Here is a 16,911-nt window from a genome sequence, read left to right as displayed (position 1 = left end):
AAAGGTAAATAAACATTAAAAAAAAAAATACTAGAGGGCACCTGGGTGGCTCAGTCGGTTAAGTGGCCGACTTCGGCTCAGGTCATGATCTCGCGGTCCGTGAGTTCAAGCCCCGCATTGAGCTCTGTGCTGACAGCTCAGAGCCTGGAGCCTGTTTCAAATTCTGTGTCTCCCTCTCTCTCTGACCCTCCCCCGCTCATGCTGTCTCTCCCTGTCTCAAAAATAAATAAACGTTAAAAAAAATTGTTTAAAAAAAAATACTAGAGAGGTTTAAAGGATTTGAGCAAGCAGAAAAAACTAACCTTTAAATCCAAATAAGTTAGAGTAGACTAAGAAAGACAATATACATCAATTAAAGGTTTAATACATCAAGAATATATAACAGTTATAAACATTTACACAGCTCATAAGAGATCCTCAAAATATATGAAGCAACAATTGACAAAACAGAAGGGCAAAATGGACAGTTCTAAAAAAAATAGCTGGAGACTTCAATATCCCATTTTTAATAATGGATAGATCAAAAAAAGAAGATGAGTAAGGAAATAGAGAACTTGAACAACAAAATTAACCAACTAGACCTAAGAGACATGTACAGAACAATCCTTCCAACAATAGAATACTTAAGTGGACATTCTTCTCAAGCAAAGATCATATGTTAGGCCACAAAATAAATTACAATAGATTTTAAAGGACAGAGATCATAAAAAAAAAAAATCTCCTCTGACTAGAAAAGGATAAAATTAGAAATCAGTAATAGAAGGCAAAATGGATAATTCACAAATATGGAGAAATTAACAACACACTTTAAAAAAAATTTTTTTTTAATTTATTTTTGGGACAGAGAGAGGCAGAGCATGAATGGGGGAGGGGCAGAGAGAGAGGGAGACACAGAATCGGAAACAGGCTCCAGGCTCCGAGCCATCAGCCCAGAGCCTGACGCGGGGCTCGAACTCACAGACCGCGAGATCGTGACCTGGCTGAAGTCGGACGCTTAACCGACTGCGCCACCCAGGCGCCCCAACAACACACTTTTAAACAATCAATTGGTGAAAGAAGATATCAGAAGAGAAAGTAGAAAATAGAGAGAAATGAACATGCAATATAACAAAACTTGTAAAATGCAATGAAAACAGTGGTAAAAGAAAATTTTACATCTATCAATGCTTACATGAGAAAAGAAAGATCTCAAATTGACAACCTGATTTACAACTTAAGGAACTAGAAGAAGAACAAATTAAACCAAATGATAGCAGAAGCATAAACAAACAAAATAGAGAACAGGAAAACAATGGAGAAAATCAATAAAATCAATAAAACTAAAAGTTGGTTCCTTGAAAGCATTAACAAAAGTGACAAAGGAAAAAAGACAGGATGCAAATAACCAAAATCAGAAATGAATGTGGCAACATTACTACCAACTTTCAGAGACAAAAAGGAGCAAAAGAGAATTCTGTGACAATGGTATACCAACAAATTAGATAACTTATAAGAAAGGAGCAAATTCCTTGAAACACAAAAATTACCTAAACTGACACAAAGAAATAGAAAATTTCAACAGACCTATAACAGGTATCAAGATTAAAGCAGTAATCAAAAACCTTTCAATGAAGAAAAGTCCTAGAGAGAATAGCTTCACTGGTGAATTTTACCAAACATTTAAGGAAGAATAAATACCAATCCTTCTTAAACTGTTCAAAAAAACTGAAGGGAAGGGAACACTTCCTAACTCATTCTAAGAAGCCAGCATTACCCTGACACCAAAGCCAGAAAAAGACATTACAAGAAGAATATTCAAGACCAATATCTCTTATGAATACAGATGCAAAGTGGCACCTGGGTGGCTCAGTCAGTTAAGCATCTGACTCTTGACTTCAGCTCAGGTCATGATCTCACAGTTCGTGAGTACAAGCCCTGCATTGGGCTCTCTCTCTCTCAAAATAAACAAATAAACTTAAACAAAATGAACATAGATGTAAAAATCTTCAACAAAATATTAGCAAATCAAATCCAACAACATTTTAAAAAGATTATTCACATTAAAGTGTCATTTATTCCATGAACACAATTGTGGATTATAACAAGAAACCTAATCATTACAATATATCACATTAATACAACAAAGAGGAAAAAACATATGACCACCTCAAAAGATGCAGAAAAATCATTCAACATAATCCAGCACCCTTTTATTATTAAAAAAAAAACCCTCTCATAAAACTAGGAGTACAGTAAAAATTCCTCAACACCATAAAAGATATTTAGGAAAAACCCACAGCTAACATCATATTTATTGGTGAAAGACTGAAAGCTTTCCCCTTAAGATTCAAAACAAGAGAAGTGTGCCCACTTTCACCACTACTAGTCAATATTGTACTGGAAGTTCTAGCTACAGCCATTAAACAACTAAAAGAAATTAAATGCATCTAAATTGGAAAGGAAGAAGTAAAACAATCTTTATTCACTGATGACATGACCCTATATAGAAAATCTTTAAAAATCCACAAAGAAAAATAGTCATGCTAATAAATTATCAGCGAAGTTGTTGGGTACAAGATAAATACACAAAAAGCTATTGTGATTCTGTATACCACCAAGGAGCTATCTTAAAACTATATTAAGAAAGCAATTCCCTTTATAACAGCATCTAAAAGAATTAAATATTTAGGAATTAATCTAACCAAGGAGGTGAAAGACTTGTATACTAAAAGCTAGAAAGCATTACTAAAAGAATATAAAAGGGACCTAAATAAATGGAGCAGATATCCCATGTTGATGGAAACGAAGACTTAAGTCATTTTTCATATGTCAGTACTATCAAATGGTGTTTCATTTATACAAGATAAAAAGCTTTCTGGAGACTGATTACATAAATGTGACATAACTAATATTACCGAACTGTATGATTAAAAATGGTAAGGATGGTAAATTTTGTTTTACGTATATATATGTTATATATATTTCACCACAACTAAAAATTAAAAAAAACACATGTAACTGGAGTAAGGATACACACATAAACCAATGGAATAGTATAGAAAGCCCAGAAGTAAAACCTTACATATATGGTCAACTGATTTTCAACAAGAATAGTCTTTTTTTTTTTTTTTTCTAAGTAGGCTCCACGTCCAGCACAGAGCCCAACACAGAGCCCAATGCAGGGCTTGATCTCACAATCCTGAGATCAAGAGTTAGATGCTTAACTGACTGAGCCACCCAACCATCCCAAGGAAAGGATAGTCTTAAGAATGAATGCTGTTGGGGCACCTGGCCAGCTCAGTTGGTAAAACATAAGACTGTTGATCTTGGGGTTGTGAATTTGAGCCCCACACTGGGTATAGAGATTTCTTTAAAATAATTTTTAAAAAATGAATGCTAGGAAAACTGGATATCCCATGCAACAGAATGAAATTAGATGTTTACCCTACATCATATATAAAAATGAACTCCAAATCCAATAAGTTTAATCCCTTAAGTTTAGTCAAAGATCTAAATTTAAGAGCTAAAACTATAAAAACTCAGTAAAAAACACTGGAGAAAATATTCATGACACTGGATTTGGCAACAATTTCATGGATGTAACCAAAGGACTGACAACAACAACAACAAAAAAACCCAGTTTCATTAAAATTAAGATTTTCTTGCATCAAAGGATACTATCAAGAAGGTGAGGAGGTAAAATAATGATTGAGAGAAAATATTTAAAAACTATATATCTGGTAAGGGATTAATATTCAGAAAATATAAAAATTCCTGACACTCGACAACAACAACACAGCAAACAATATAATTAAAGACGGGCAAAAGACGTGAACAAACATTTCTCTAAAGAAGATATACAAATGGCCAACAAGTACATGAAAAGGTACCCAATATCATTAGTCATTAGGTAAATGCAAATCGAAACCAAAACAAGATACTACTTCACACTTACTAGGATGGCCAAAATCAAAAATGAAAGATAAAAAGTGTTGGCAAGGATGTAGAGAAATTGGAACCCTCCTGCACTGCAGGTGGAAAAATAAAGTGGTGCAGCCCCTGTAGAAAACAGTTTCTCAAGAAGTTAAACATAAGACTACCATATGACCCATATGACCCAGGAATTATAATTCCTAGGTACATGTCCAAAGGAACTGGAAGCAGAGATCCAAATAGGTATCTGCAGACCAATGTTCATAGCAGCATTATTCACAGTAGCCAAAAGGGAGAAAGAGTCTAAGTGTCTATTAGCAGATGAATGTATAAACAAAATGTGGCATATACACAATAGAATGCTGTTCTATTCATAGAAAATAAGGAAATTTTGTCAACATGGATGACACTTGAAAACATACTCACTGAAATAAGCCAGACACAAAAGGTCAAATATTGCATGATTCCGCTTAAGTAAGTTACATATAATAGTCAAATTCAGAGACAGAAACCAGAATAGCAGTTGCCAGGGACTAGTAGAAGAATGGAGAGTTATTGTTTTTAATTGTTATATAGTTTATGCTAAAGATGATATTTAAAAAGTTTTGGAATAGGCAGTGGTAATGGGTATACCACTGTCTTGTGAGTGTATTTAATGCCACTGTGTTATACATTCACAAATGGTTAAAAAGATAAATATTATGTTATGCATATTATTTATTATGCAATATATTTATTATATATGCATATATGTTATGCATAAATATATTTTGTTATGCATATGCAAGAGATGATTCTTTAAGAATATATTTTAAAATAGTCAAAATGGCCAAGAAAATAAAAGATAAATCAGCAATGAATTAAGAATGAAAATAACCAATAATACTAAGGATATTTAATATCATAAAGGAATAAATATAAGAACAGATATAGGCTAATGAATTTTAGACACTAGAAAATACAAAATGAGAAAAGCTGGTAGAAGAAGAAATAGGAAGCTTAAAGAGACCAATAAACATTAAAGAAATAAAAATACATCAAATACCAGTCTCTAAAAAATTCTCGACGTATTGATAGTTTGATTCATGAGATATAATAAAGTTTCAAGGAAAACATTCTTAAATACCTTCACAAGCTCAGAAAAAGATTCAGAAATATGAGGGAAAGCTCACATAAACATGTGTACACCCAAGCATGCACATGCACACACATACACCCAAATGTGCTAATGCAAACGCGCACATGCACCCAGACACATACAACCCAGCTCACCAATGGATGGGTCCTGAAGGACAAAGCTCTCCAGTAATAACCAATCTTTATTTAGATGCTTCAGCACTAAATTTATTTAGATGCTTCAGTACACATCCACTAACTTTCCCAAGTCTTCCTTATCTTCAGATGTTACAAGTTTCAATGCATCTCTTTTCTCAGCCCAGCTATGGGATTTGTTCAGGGAAAAAAATGAGAAAATAAAAATAATTAATTCAAAATTAAGATATTTTATTTTATAATAAATTTTAAAAGCACATCTCAAATATTCTGACTTTATTATGTACCAGGGCCTAGAATAAGAAATTAAAAACATTATGTCCATTAATCTTCCCAACTATCAATACTAATCAAGTATGAACACCCTCCCCGTCTCCAACTTTACAGATAAAACCAGCTCAGAGAAGTTAAGTTATATGACTTCCCAAAGTCATACAACTGGTAAATAATAGAGTTATGATATAATCCCAGGTAGGTAAACCCCCAAAACCAATGCTTTTAATGACTAAGCTATAGTAAACACATCACTAATATCTAGTTGATCAGGTTGGAAAGAAGGTAAGTACATCCACACACTGTCAGCTACATATAATCTTTCTGAAAGAACACCACAAGTCCAGATTCTAGCAATTTTATTCCTATGTCTTTCCCTCCAGGAAAAAATAAAGTGTGCAAAGATGTTTTAACAAATTGTTCACTGAAGCATTTTCTAAATATTTAAAATGTTCAAGGAAAGAAAATTTATTAAATTATGACATACATATTTAATAAAATATGGCAACATTAAAATAATGATGAAACCCATATTCACTAACAGAAAGGCAACAGCTACCAAGTCATATTATAAAAAAATATTACAATCCAATTTTGGTCAAAACTTAATTTAACTAAATTTGGTTAAAAGAAATAGATATTTTTGTACACAAAAATTTTTTAAAAAGTCTGTACAAAGACATCATGATTGTCTCCAATGAGTAGATTATGAATGCTTTCTACTGTCTTTATTCCTACAACTGTCATGTTGTTGCCAACTCTGCTGTCATGCTGGTAATCCCCTTCCAGCTTCCTAAAAAAATAACTCAGTTCAGGCATCCACCCTCTTCCACAGAGCAATTTGCTTCAAGGAATTCTAGGGTCATCAACTGATCATGTACTGAGCAGTCCAAGGCTCTAAGCTAATCATAGTGGTGCTGTTCCACTGTCCAGTCATTTGTTTTGTAATGGGCAAGTAATCCAATTTAGGTCAAGACATATGCTTACTGAGAGACATCAGAAAAGGTTTGTTCAATGTTATAAATAAAAGTAAACAATAACTCTTTAGCTGTATATTGTGCTATGTCTAAATATGACACCTAAAACTATTAAAGACATCTTGGTTGAAGATAGTTAATCTGAAGAGAAGCAGATATGTTAAAAGAAGCAGAGAGAAAAGAAAAACATCCTGAGTTCATAACATTGTTGAGCCTCAATAAACTAGCCCTAAAATTGCCTGAACTTGGGATTTCTTTTTACATGTGACATTACATATTTTGTTTAAGGTATTACCTTCTAACAAAAGCATCTCTAATTTAAAATATTTCTGAATAGTCCTCATTTTGTTTGTAATGTGAATGTATCGTTTTTTCATCTATACTTAGAAATATGGGATGCTTTGCTGGCTCAGTCAGTTAAGCATCCGACTTTGGCTCAGGTCATTATCTCACAGTTTGTGAGTTTAAGCCCTGCATTGGTCTCTGCATTGACAGTGTGGAGCCTGCTTGGGATTCTCTCTCTCTCTCTCTCTCTCTCTCTGCCTCCCAAACCATTAGCATTCTCTCTTTCAAAATAAATAAATAAACTTGAAAAAATATATAATTGTTAATACAGCCAGGAGAGGTGTCTGGGTGGCTCGGTTGGTTGAGCGTTCAACTCTTGATTTTGACTCAGGTTAGAATCTCAGAGTCATGGGGTCGGGACCTGCGTCAGGCTCTGCTGGGACCTTCTTGGAATTCTCTTCCTCCCGTTTTATGTGCCCCCCTCCCTGAGCTCTCACCGTCTCTAAAAAGAAAAGAAAAAAGAAAAGAAAAGGAAAAGAAAAGAGAAAAGAAAAGAAAAAAGAAAAGAAAGCAAGCCAGGATACTACCAACGGGTCTCAATAGGTCAGGCAGCTGACTATACATTGTGGGAAGAGTACCAGTAACTGGGCATTCAAGTTGTAAGCAGAACCCTAGGGAAGCAACAAGCAGACACAGAGCCTGCACTGGAGTCTGGTCTTCTCCAGCCAGCTGAAGAGGTGAGCATTCTTAATAAAGCAACAGTCCCTTTCTATTACAACCTCAAGAACCCTGGATTCATGCCCTAACTGTCCAGGTACCACTCAAGACCCCAAGGAGAATACATGGAACAGCTGACAATTAGGAAAGTCCAATACAAGACACGGTAAAATGACTAATTTCAAAGTAAGCATGTGAACTTTCAAGTCCACATTTTTTGAGCATGAACTAGGAAGTGGGACAGCTTTCTAAATCTTATCAAGGCTTGTGAGCAGCCTAGATTTTAAATGGACCCTAAAAATAGACAACTGGAAAAATAAGTGAAAACATAGGTTTCTAGGTAGAAGCTGTATGAAGACAATTTCAAAGCAGAGACTACTAGGGAAAAACTGATGAGATTAGACTGGCTGAAACAGAGGGTGGGTGTAGGGAAGCAAGGGGATTTAAAGCTCCAAGTGACTAGAGACCACATGAAGAGATAACAGCATTCAACCTGCCCTATCAATTCTTCATTAGGCTGATGAGATGAAAGATGAGACGGGTAGAAGCCAATCGGGACAGAATGTAGGAACCAAAGTAACGGTGATTACTATCTTTTTTTGGCAGAAGTAAGTTTTTGCATTACATCTTTAAGAATTATATGTCTACTCATGTTTTCAGATTTGGTAATTTATATTTTTCTAAGATATTTCATTTAACTTTTTAAAATTATTAGATACAGTTGTTCATAAAATCCTCTATTAATTAAAAAAATTAGAATTGTGATAAAATACATATAAAATTTACCATCTTAACCATTTTGAAGTGTGCAGTTCATTAAAGTTACCTATGTTCACACTGATGTGCAACCAATCGCCAGAATTTTACATCTTATAAAACTGAAACTACATCCATTGAACAAGAACTCCCCATTTTCCTCTCTCCTGCTGGCCCCTGGCAACCACCATTCAACTTTCTGTATTTATGAATCTCACTATTCTAGATACCTCACATAAGTGGAATCATACAATATAAATCTTTTTATGATAATCTAGATGCATCCTCAAGTTTTGATATATAATATTTTTGTTATATTCATTCCACTATATTCCTAATTTCTATGATCATAAATATTTCCTAATTTCTATGATGATATTATTACTGTCTAATTAGCTACTTATTTGAATATTTAAATTTTTATTTTTTATTTTTGTTTGCATTTTATTATTTTTTAAATATGAAATTTATTGGCAAATTTGTTTCCATACAACACCCAGTGCTCATCCCAACAGGTGCCCTCCTCAATGCCCATCACCCATTTTCCCTTCCCTCCCATGTCCCATCAACCCTCAGTTTATTCTCAGTTTTTAAGAGTCTCTTGTGGTTTGCCTCCTTCCCTCTCTGTAAGTTTTTTCCCCCTTAACCTCCCCCATGGTCTTCTGTTAAGTTTCTCAGGATCCACATAAGAGTGAAAACATATGGTATCTGGCCTTCTCTGTATGACTTATTTCACTTAGCATAACACTCTCCAGTTCCATCCATGTTGCTACAAAAGGCCATAGTTCATTCTTTCACATTGCCACATAGTATTCCATTGTGTATATAAACCACAATTTCTTTATCCATTCATCAGTTGATGGACATTTAGGCTCTTTCCATATTTTGGCTATTGTTGAGAGTGCTGCTATAAACATTGGGGTACAAGTGCCCCTAGGCATCAGCACTCCCATATCCCTTGGGTAAATTCCTAGCAGTGCCATTCCTGGGTCATAGGGTAGATCTATTTTTAATTTTTTGAGGAACCTCCACACTGTTTCCCAGAGCGGCCGCACCAGTTTGCATTCCCACCAACAGTGCAAGAGGGTTCCCGTTTCTCCACATCCTCGCCAGCATCTATAGTCTCCTGATTTGTTCATTTTAGCCACTCTGACTGGCATGAACATGGTATCTCAGTGTGGTTTTGATTTGTATTTCCCTGATGAAGAGCAACGTTGAGCATCTTTTCATGTGCCTGTTAGCCATCCGGATGTCTTCTTTAGAAAAGTGTCTATTCATGTCTTCTGCCTATTTCTTCACTGGATTATTTGTTTTTCGGGTGTGGAGTTTGGTGAGCTCTTTATAGATTTTGGATACTAGCCCTTTGTCCAATATGTCATTTGCAAATATCTTTTCCCATTCTGTTGGTTGTCTTTTAGTTTTGTTGATTGTTTCCTTTGCTGTGCAGAAGCTTTTTATCTTCATGAGGTCCCAGTAGTTCATTTTTGCTTTTAATTCCCCTGCCTTTGGGGATGTGTCAGGGGATGTGCCTTTGGGGATGAGGTCAGAGAGGTTTTTTCCTGCTTTCTCCTCTAGGGTTTTGATGGTATCCTGTCTCACATTCAGGTCCTTTATCTATTTTGAGTTTTTGTGAGTGGTGTAAGAAAGTGGTCTAGTTTCATCCTTCTGCATGTTGCTGTCCAGTTCTCCCAGCACCATTGGTTAAAGAGACAAATGTCTTTTGTCCACTGGATATTCTTTCCTGCTTTGTCAAAGATTAGTTGGCCATACTTTTGTGGGTCCAATTCTGGAGTCTCTATTTGATTCCATTGGTCTATGTGTCTGTTTTTGTGCCAATACCATGCTGTCTTAATGGTTACAGCTTTGTAGTAGAGGCTAAAGTCTGGGAATGTGATGCCTCCCGCTTTGGTCTTCTTCTTCAATATTACTTTGGCTATTCAGGGTCTTTTGTGGTTCCATACAAATTTTAGGATCGCTTGTTCTAGCTTCAAGAAGAATGCTGGTGCAATTTTGATTGGGATTGCATTGAATGTGTAGATAGCTTTGGGTAGTTTTGACATTTTAACAATATTTATTCTTCCAATCCATGAGCATGGAATGTTTTTCCATTTCTTTGTATCTTCTTCAATTTCCTTCATCAGCTTTCTATAGTTTTCAGCATACAGATCTTTTACATCTTTGGTTAGGTTTATTCCTAGGTATTTTATGCTTCTTGGTTCCACTGTGATTGGGATCAGTTTCTTTATTTGTCTTTCTGTTGCTTCATTATTAGTGTATAAGAATGCAACTGATTTCTGTACGTTGATTTTGTATCCTGTGACTTTGCTGAATTCATGTGTCAGTTCTAGCAGACTTTTGGTGGAGTCTATCAGATTTTCCATGTATAATATCATGTCATCTGCAAAAAGTGAAAGCTTGACTTCATCTTTACCAATTTTGATGCCTTTGATTTCCTTTTGTTTGACTGCTGATGCTAGAACTTCCAACACTATGTTAAACAACAGCGGTGAGAGTGGACATCCCTGTCGTGTTCCTGATCTCAGGGGGAAAGCTCTCAGTTTTTCCCCATTGAGGATGATATTAGCTGTGATCTTTTCATAAATGGCTTTTATGACATTTAAGTATGTTCCTTCTGTCCCGACTTTCTCGAGGGTTTTTATTAAGAAAGGATGCTGAATTTTGTCAAAGGCTTTTTCTGCATCAGTTGACAGGATCATATGGTTCTTATTTTTTCTTTTATTAATGTGATGTATCACATTGATTGATTTGCGAATGTTGAACCAGCCCTGTAGCCCAGGAATGAATCCCACTTCATCATGGTGAATAATTCTTTTCATATGCTGTTGAATTTGATTTGCTAGTATCTTGTTGAGAATTTTTGCATCCATATGCATCAGGGATATTGGCCTATAGTTCTCTTTTTTTACTGGGTCTCTGTCTGGTTTAGGAATCAAAGTAATGCTGGCTTCATAGAATGAGTCTGGAAGTTTTCCTTCCCTTTCTATTTTTTGGAACAGCTTGAGAAGGATAGGTATTATCTCTGCTTAAAATGTCTGGTAGACTTCCCCAGGGAAGCCATCTGGTCCTGGACTCTTATTTGTTGGGAGATTGTTGACAACTGATTCAATTTCTTCACTGGTTATGGTCTACTCGAGTTTTCTATTTCTTCCTGCTTGAGTTTTGGAAATGTGTGGGTGTTTAGGAATTTGTCCATTTCTCCCAGGTTGTCCAGAGACTAGGTATTTTGAGAACATCATCGAAGTAAAACAGCTCTTGAGCCCCAGTGAAAATGACCTTACCAAGTTCTCCTGACCATTGACACTGATGTATTAGAGCACTGAGCCCTATGACTGTGGGAGCATTGAGCCTTCGATAATCATCTCACAGCTGAGGAGTCTCCACCTGACATCTAGTGTGTAGAGATGCTGGAGACCTCCAAATCACATAGACAAGGGAGAGGAGAAACTGACATCAAGGTAGACTGCTTCTGCCATAGATGCCAGAACAACATTTCATACTTCAATTAAACAGAATCTTTTCTTGTCTTCCTTTCCTTTACTCTGTAATTGGCCTGGAAAGAGAACTTGCTCATTTGTGTCTCCCAGACCATTGCTAAGGGGGGTAACCTTCCAGCCTATTGGATTTGTCATCAAAAATTTTGATCTGGGGGCGCCTGGGTGGCGCAGTCGGTTAAGCGTCCGACTTCAGCCAGGTCACGATCTCGCGGTCCGTGAGTTCGAGCCCCGCGTCAGGCTCTGGGCTGATGGCTCGGAGCCTGGAGCCTGTTTCCGATTCTGTGTCTCCCTCTCTCTCTGCCCCTCCCCCGTTCATGCTCTGTCTCTCTCTGTCCCAAAAATAAATAAAAAATGTTGACAAAAAAAAAAAAAAAATTAAAAAAAAAAATTTTTTTTGATCTGTCCATGGTGCTAGAGACCCCCCTGGTCCACCCTGTAATGAATTTCTTTTCCTAACATCACCATAAACTATAGTCGAACCCCATTAGTAGTCTCTTACCAAGTTCACCTTTGATGGCCAGAACAACTTGTGCTTTATTTTACCTTTCTTCAGTTATAACTGTATGCACCCAATTAGATACAACTCCTTATATAAATCTTAGTACACTTGTACCCCATTTTCTCAGGATTATCTATCAGATTTGCCACAACTCTCTAAGAGCTGTCACCAGCACCACCTATCTTTGCAAGGTATTGAGAATGACTCATTCTTTCAGGCTAGATTTTCTCCACATATGCACTGAAAACCTGATCTCTTGCTTGAATAGATAAACACAGAAATCCTACCACCCTAATGGGAATGATTTGTGCCCTGACAGGGTTTGTCTATGTCTATGGTGGTTATTATTCTTGGGTCTATGAATGCCTAGGTTGTGGGAAGATAGCTGAGCAATGCTTCTTAGGTTATCTAACTAACTTTTCACAAGGAAACTAGACATCTCAATGACCAACTTTCCTGGATCTACATTGTCAAATTAGAAAGGAACTACCAGGAGGCATTCATGATTAAGGATTTCCTTCCTTTGACAGGGCCGTGTTCCCTGGTTAGGAGTAAGTGAAAATGAAAATATGATCAAAACTCTCTCCTTGGGTACCTGGGTGGCTCAGTCAGTTAAGCATGCAACTCTTGATATTGGCTCAGGTCAGGATCTTGTAATCATGAGATCAAGCCTCAAGTTGGGCTGTGCACTGAGCGTGGAGCCTGCTTGGGATCTTCTCTTTCTCTTTTTCTCTCTCTCATTCCCCCTGCCCCGTCCCTGCCATGCTTGTGCACTCACTCTCTCTCAACATAAATAAACATTAAAAACAAAACAAACCCTCTCCTTTATTGTTGAAGATACTGCAGCATCTCGTGCTAGGACAATAGCTTCCCAATAAAGATTCTCTAGACTCTCTGGCCAAAGTTGTTATTAATAATAGAACAACTCTTGATTATCTTTTAGCTGAGCAAGGATGTGTCTGTGGTGTGGCTAACACTACCTGCTGTGTCTGGATTCACTCTGCTGGGGAAGTTGAAAGTCACTTACCTAAGATCACAGATTAAGTTGCTTGAATTAAAAGGGTGACTCCTTCAATGGAGTCTTTCTTTGACTTATTTGATTTTGATATTTTTTTGAGGGGGGGGGTCTTGGGGACTATAGCTCCAAAGTACACTCCAAACATTGGGAATTACCCTGCTTTTAGTAATGATAATAATCTTCCTGGTGCCTATATTTTTATTGGAGCACTTAGTCCATTTACATTCAAAGTAATTATTGATAGGTATGCACTTATTACCATGTTGTTACCTTATAGTTGTTTTCGTAGTTTCTATCTGTTCCTTTGTTGTTCTCTTCCCTTGTGGTGTAATGGATTTCTCTAGTGCTATGCTTGGATTCCTTTCTCTTTATTTTCTGCTTGTCTACTACAGGTTATTGATTTCTGGTTACCTTTACATTTATATATAACATTCTGTACAGTCTATATTAAGCAGTCTATATATATTAAGATGATGGTTGCTAAAATTTGAACCCATTCTAAATCACTAAATTTGCACTCCTCTCCCACGTTTTGTGTACATGATGTCACACTTTATTTACATCCTATTATTTTGTAAATCTTTTGAGTTATTTTATTGCTTTTGTGCTATAACTTCTGGACTGGCTTATAAGTGATTATTATTTTTGTTATGTTTATATGTACCTCTGAAATTTTTTCCTTTCCTAATTTTCTTACTCCTGTCTATGGTCTTTTCTTTCCACTCAAAGAATTACCTTTTATTTAAGTTTCTTGAAAGACTGGTTTAGTGAATGAATTCCTTCAACTTTTGTTTTCCTGGCAAATTGTTTATCTCTCCTTCTATTCTGAATGATAGGCTTGACAGAATATTCTTGACTGCAAGTTTTTCCCTTTAAGTGCTGTGAATATATCATGCCACTCCCTTCTGGCCTGCAAAGTTTCTGCTGAAAATTCAGTTGAGAGCCTTATGGGGTTTGCCTTCTATGTAACTGTCTTCTCTTCACTTGCTGCTTTTAAAATTCTCTCTTTATCACTATTTTTGGTCTTTTTTTTTAAGTTAGTCTATTTATTTATGTAATCTTTACATCTAATGTGAGGCTCAAACTCACAATCCTGAGATGAATAGTCACGTGCTCCTCCGAGCCAGCCAGGCACCCCTACTTTTGGTCATTTTACTTATTGTGTATCTTGCTGTGGACCTCTTTGGGGGATCTCTGTGCTTCCTGGATCTGGATTTCTGTTTCATTCCCCAGATTCAGGAAATTTTCTTCAAATAAATTATTTCTTCAAATAAATTTTCTGCTCCCTTATTCTCTTTTCCTTTGGGGATTCCTATAACACCAGTGTTATTACATCTGATGATATCCTGAGTTCCCTTAACATATTCAAGTTTTTATTCTTTTTTTATTTTTGCTGTTCAGTTTGGTTGCTTTCTATTACTCTGTCTTCCAGTTCTCTGATCCATTATTGTGCTTCCTCTAGTCTACTATTTATTCTCTTGAATGTATTTTAAATTTCATTTATTGACTTCTCATCTCTGCTTCTTTTTCCTATTTTCTATCTTTTTGTTGAAGGTGTCACTATGATCATCCACTTTTTTCTCAAGTCCAGCAAGTATCTTTATGACCATTACTCTGAATTCTCTACCATGCATATTGCTTGTCTCCATCTCATTTAGTTGTTTTGCCTTATTTTGTCCTATTTTATTTGGGACATATTCCTCTGTCTCCTCATTTTGTCTAACTCTCTGCATCTGTTTCCATGTGTTAGGAAGGTCACTTATGTCTCCTCATCTTGAAAATAGTGACCTTATAAAGAAGAGGTCCGGTAGTCCTTTCCTGCATGATGTTCCCTTCTCACCAGAACCTGATGCTTCAGGGGTGTCCCCTATGTGTTTTGTGTGTGCCCTTCTGTTGTGATTGAGCTGCATTTGCCTTCAGCCAACTTGGCTGCAATTGCCCTCTTTGCCTGTTGTGGGCAGGGTTTGGTCTGTGTGTGGTTAAAGGGAAATTCTGGGGCTGTCTTGGTCCTGTAGTTGGGTCAGACCAGATGCTTCCCCTCAGCCTATTTTTTGGAACTGTGGTCACCTGGCACTTCAGAGCAGTCTCCCTTCATTGTCCCAAGAAGGGCTTTCATTGGTGAGTGAAGCCTGTGGAGACACCAGATGTCTGCTCCAGTCTGTCTGTTGGGGTTGCAGTGACCCTGAACTATAGGGCTCTTTGTGCTGCCTCCTGTGAGATTTTTGTTGGTGACAGGCTAGCAGTCAGATCAGATGTTTGCATCCAGCCCACTGCTGGGGATCCATTTAAACTGGTGTGTGTAGTTATCTTTCTCTCTCTAAAGGAAGAGTCGGTTTGGAGTGCTGCTAGTCACTAGCAGGTCTGCTTGCAGAATGAGATGCTTTGGAGGGACTCCTGCTGATTGGAGCAGGCTAGATGGGCCTGATCGGCAGGAGAATGTGGGAACAAGGCACAAGGTGTTAGCAAGATAGGTTCACACTGGTTCCCAAAGGTGTCTGAATATCGAGGCTGGAGGGTGAGGGTTGGGGAGAGAAATGATGTTAACCAGCTCCTCTGTTCCCAGAGAAGTCTCTTAAAGATCCCTGCCCCTCCAGCAAAGTTCTGAGATTAGTAAATAAATCCCCTTCCCATATAATGCAGGTACTTTTAAAATGGCTGCTGCTTTGCTATATCTCAATGGAGTTGTTTGTTATGCTGTCTCTTAAAGGGTGGGAACTATTTCCTGTTGCCCTCTGGCTCTCCCAGAGCTGAGCCCACTGAGTTTTTTTTTATTTTCTTTAATTATTTTTTTAAAGTTTATTTATTTTTGAGAGAATGAGAGAGACAGAACATGAACATGGGAGGGGCATAAAGAGAGGGAGACACAGAATCCGAAACAGGCTCCAGGCTCTGAGCTGTCCACACAGAGCTTGACGCGGGGCTTGAACCTAAAGCTGTGAGATCATGACCTGAGTCAAAGTGAGACGCTTAATTGACTGAGCCACCTGGGAGCCCCTGAGCCTGCTGAGTTTTAAAGTTGCTGGTGTCAAGCCCCACTGATTGTAAAAGCTCAAGAAGATAAACCCCTCTGGTTTTCAAAGCCAAATGTTATAGGGACTGTCTTCCCAGTGCAGGTCTCCTATTTCTGGGGTGCCTGATGTGATTCTGTTCCTCTCTGTTCTCCATGGTTGTGGTATCCCTTGAGTTTGTAGTTAGTCTGATAGGTTGGTTTGTTTCCCACCTGGGACTCTACCCTTCCTACCATTTTTTTCCAGTGTGGCCTCTTCTCTACAATTAACTGTGGAGAGTCTGTTCTGCCAGTCCTAGATTCGTTTTATGGGTTAGTTACAGTGATGTGGCTGTTGTCTGGGTGTATCTGTGGGAGGAGGTGAGCCTAAGATCCTCATACTCCACCATCTTCCCAGACTTCTCTCTGATTTTTTATACCTTCTTGAGTTTGGTTTGGTAATTGTACCTTTCTAGGATTTTTCCATTTTATCTAAGTTGTCTGTTCTATTGACATGAAGATGTTTATAATATTGCCTTATAATCCCTTAAATTTCTGCATGGCCAATAGTGATGTTCTTTCTTTCATTCCTGTATGTTTGTGTGTATTTGTCTTTATCTGTCCATCTATTCTATTTTTAACATTTGGGTTCCTTTATTTTCTCTGTTTTTTTTTTCTGTTTTCTATTTCATTGTTTTCTG

At 37.1% G+C, this 16,911-nt stretch overlaps 1 long non-coding RNA gene across 1 annotated transcript in view; it reads right to left on the bottom strand.

Annotated features, from left to right (window-relative positions):
• Window positions 1-5,213: 5,213 nt before the first annotated feature.
• LOC131516226 (uncharacterized) overlaps window positions 5,214-16,911 on the bottom strand; it is a 36,756-nt gene continuing 25,058 nt past the window's right edge. Inside the window, exon 4 of the long non-coding RNA XR_009263951.1 lies at window positions 5,214-5,351. This is a non-coding gene — a long non-coding RNA (uncharacterized LOC131516226). The remainder of the gene's footprint in view (window positions 5,352-16,911) is intronic.

Source organism: Neofelis nebulosa, chromosome 1, assembly GCF_028018385.1.
Source record: "Neofelis nebulosa isolate mNeoNeb1 chromosome 1, mNeoNeb1.pri, whole genome shotgun sequence".
Classification (NCBI taxonomy): Eukaryota; Metazoa; Chordata; class Mammalia; order Carnivora; family Felidae; genus Neofelis; species Neofelis nebulosa.
This window is presented reverse-complemented; position numbering and strand designations above follow the sequence as displayed.